The sequence below is a fragment of the Capra hircus genome, chromosome 3 (assembly GCF_001704415.2).
Source record: "Capra hircus breed San Clemente chromosome 3, ASM170441v1, whole genome shotgun sequence".
Taxonomy (NCBI): domain Eukaryota; kingdom Metazoa; phylum Chordata; class Mammalia; order Artiodactyla; family Bovidae; genus Capra; species Capra hircus.
The window spans coordinates 40,548,719-40,552,561 of record NC_030810.1 but is presented as its reverse complement, the minus strand read 5'-3'; the positions used below and the strand labels follow the sequence as shown (position 1 = coordinate 40,552,561).

The following is a 3,843-nucleotide window of genomic DNA, read 5'->3' as shown; positions in this document are numbered from 1 at the left end:
CTAAGATCATGGCATGCGGTCCCATCACTTCATGGCAAATAGATGGGGGAACAGTGTCAGACTTTATTTTGGGGGGGGGGGCTCTAAAATCACTGCAGATGGTGACTGCAGCCATGAAATTAGAAGATGCTTACTCCTTGGAAGGAAAGTTATGACCAACCTAGATAGCACATTAAAAAGCAGAGATATTATTTTGTCAATAAAGGTCCATCTAGTCAAGGCTATGGTTTTTCCAGTGGTCATGTATGGATATGAGAGTTGGACTATAAAGAAAGCTGAGTGCTGAAGGACTGATGCTTTTGAACTGTGGTGTTGGAAAAGACTCTTGAGAGTCCCTTGGACTGCAAGGAGATCCAACCAGTCCATCCTAAAGGAGATCAGTCCTGGGTCTTCATTAGGAGGACTGATGTTGAAGCTGAAACTCCAGTACTTTGGCCATCTGATATGAAGAGCTGACTCATTGGAAAAGACCCTGATGCTGGGAAAGATTGAGGGCAGGAGGAGAAGGGGACAACAGAGGATGAGATGGTTGGATGGCATCACCGACTCAATGGACATGAGTTTGGGTGGACTCTGGGAATTGGTGATGGACAGGGAGGCCTGGCATGCTGTGGTTCATGGGGTCACAAAGAGTCGTACATGACTGAGTGACTGAACTGAACTGAGTGTCTCTCTTGGGCTAGGTAACTGTGATAGTGAAAGTTAGAGCCCATGCCTAGTAAAAATGATTCCTTACTCTATTTCTATAATATAACCGTTTAATTTTATTCTTACTTCTACTGTCAAATGCTTTGGGAATTTGGTCACTCTTCTCTTGTTTAGCACTAAAGACTGTTTCTCATTTGTTGCTATTAGACAAATCTGGATTTAAATTCCATACTTCCAGTTGTGTGTGTGACATGAAATACCTTCTTTGGACTTCAGTCTGTTTGCCTGTAAAATAGGCATGACTTAGGCCTATTTCAAAAGTGTGGTTGGGAGTGGGAGGAATAAATACGATAATGTACGTAAAGGTATGTAACATGGTGCCTGATATAGAAAAGCAGTACCTGTCTTTAAAATTCCAACTTTAAGTGACCCAGTTTTGCAAGTTTCTTTACTTTCAGGAGGTTAGATGCTTGACTTGCACAGAGAAGTCAGACAAGCTTCTTCGATACGAAGTCTGCATCAAAAAGAGAAAGGTTTAGAGGTATCTACCAAGGTTTAGATCATTCATGTGGTTCTATCAGTTTTTTCCTATCTTCCTCTTTCTTTCCTTTCCTTTGTCACATACTGAATGACATTTGCTATGTGCAGTCACCATTGTAGGCACTAGAGATGGAACAGCAAATACAATTTCCTGGAGAAGGAAATGGCAACCAACTCCAGTGTTCTTGCCTGGAGAATCCCGGGGACAGGGGAGCCTGGTGAGCTGCCGTCTATGGGGTCACACAGAGTTGGACACGACTGAAGTGACTTAGCAGCCGTAGCAGCAGCAGAGTTGACTTCAATTATTTTTAATCAAAGAAGACAGAGGGTAAATATACAAACAGACGTTTTCGATAGAGCATGAAAAGTGCTGTGTAAAAAAAAAAAAAAAGCCAGGAAGGGAAATAAGGATTGTGAGGGGGGTTGCTATTCCATTAGATGGTCAGAGAAGACTTCACCGAAACAGGGACATAAAGACGTGAAGGAGATGCCAGAGCTGGTCATTAGAGTGAGTGAAGCAGAATCATTCCAGGCAGAGGAAATCTTTCAAAGAGCAGAAATCTAAGGTAGAGGATGACTTACTGATGGTTCAGCCAAGGGAATCAGGAAGGAAGCTAAGGCAGTTTTGTGGAGCACAGCAACACGCCACCTCCCTCCTCCAAGTGTGTATATAGGCCCGAGCAGAATGGCCAGCTGGAGGTGAGGGCTTGTGGCAGCTGTAGAGGCTACAGCTCAGACCTCTCTTCAAGAGTGTGCTGGGACTTCCCTGGTGGTCTTGTGGTTTAAGACTCTGCACTGCCAATACAGTGGGCCCAGGTTCAATCCCTGGTCAGGGAGCTAGATCCCACAGGTCACAGCAAAGAGTTCCCCTGCCACAACTGAAGACTCTGCATTCCTCAACAAAAATTGAAGATCCTGTGTGCCACAAGTATGACCTGGTGCAGCCAAATAAATAAATATATATAGTTTAAAAAAGACATCTTTTTTAAAAGAAGAAAAAAGAAACATGCTTCAAGGAGCACAGAAAGCTGACAGCCTCCAGCTGAGGCACCTTCTACATCCACCCCAGCATCCAGGGTGCAACATGTTTTCCCACCGAGTTGTCAGCCAGTGACTGAGCCTGGTAAAGCTGGGTATGACCACGGCCATGCAGTATGGGACTCCTTGAAGGGCAATCTTGGTGCCAGGGCTCCCTGTCAGGCTGCCTGTGACATTTCCAGAGCTACACCACAGTCTGAGGCTCTGCTTACTAACCCACCCTTCCTTCGCCTCCTTGTAGCAGGATCAGCCCTGCATCATGGTTTAAAGTCTTTCCCTGCTCACTCCTACCCCTCCTCCTTTTACCTTCCCCCAACATTACCCCCCAACAAGTTGCTTTTACTTCTGGGTTTTAAAAAGTGATTACAGGTTTTTCTATTAAATGATAGTTGTAGTGATAAAGAATTCTTTTATTTTTTGTGGACCAATCATAATACAATGGTATTAAGTGACTAATAGTTACATAATCACAATGGAAAAAGACGTTTATCAGTTTCATAATCGATAGATAAAAAATAAAAGATAATTACAGTTGCAAGCCATAATGGAAGCATGATTAACCTAACGATATAAATAATTGCATGCAATTTGGGGAGTTAAGTAGAGCGATGTGGTAAGTGGAAGTGCATACATGCGCATTTTCATCGTCCTAGCCAGCCTGTGTCTCTTGCTAGTGCATTTAATCCATTTGTATTTAAGGTAATTATCGATATTTATGATCTTACTACTATTTTCTTAGGTATTTGGGGTTAATTTTGTGTAGGTCTTTTCCTTCTCTTGTGTTTCCTGCCTAGAGAAGTTCTTTCAGCATTTATTGTAAAGCTGGTTTGATACTGCTGAATTCTCTGAACTTTTGCTTGTCTGGAAAGCTTTTGATTTCCCTGTCAAATCTGAAGGGGAGTCTCGCTGGGTGGAGTATTCTTGGTTGGAGGTTCTTCCCTTTCATCACTTTAAATATATCATGCCATTCTCTTCTTAAATTCTTTTACTGCTTTTGTGTGTGTGTGAATTCAGTTTTATTTGGGGCAAAAATAGGACTGCAACCCAGGAGACAGCACCTCAGATTAACTCTCAGAGACTGCTCCAAAGAGACAGGGGAAGGTCAGAGGGAATATATGCAATCAAGCACAAAGTTTCCCAATAAATTGCTTTTACTTCTGACCCCATCCTCGTGTCGGTCTGCTTTCTAGAGAATCTGGACTTACAGAGGCAGAACAAAAATGCCCATGAGGAAATTTTGCAATAGCTCCACTCTCTACATAAGTCAGGTACAGCATCACGGAGATGAGGAAAGAGTACAGTCCATGGTGGTGTCAAGGGATAACCAAAGTTTCCAGGGAATTGCCATCAGCTCTACCCAAAGCCATCTTAAATAGTATTCAGTCCAAGTAAAACTGTCCACTCATTAAAATGCAAATGATTTCAAAAGCAATTCCTATAGATACTCACTTCAGTAGACTGCTGTCCCTAATCATTTCTTATATAGAAATTCTGGAGTTACCAACAGATAAGTTCCAAACTCTTAACCCAGTTGGGAGTAATGAGGCTCCTACTGCTCAGTTACCAAACTAGAATCCGAAGAGGCAGCATGCATTCAGAGAGGAGGAAGGAGCCACT

General features: G+C 42.8%; 1 non-coding gene across 1 annotated transcript; it reads left to right on the top strand.

The window, feature by feature from the left end:
• Window positions 1,952-2,025, top strand: TRNAG-GCC. The gene has a single exon. It is a non-coding gene; the product is annotated as a tRNA-Gly (tRNA).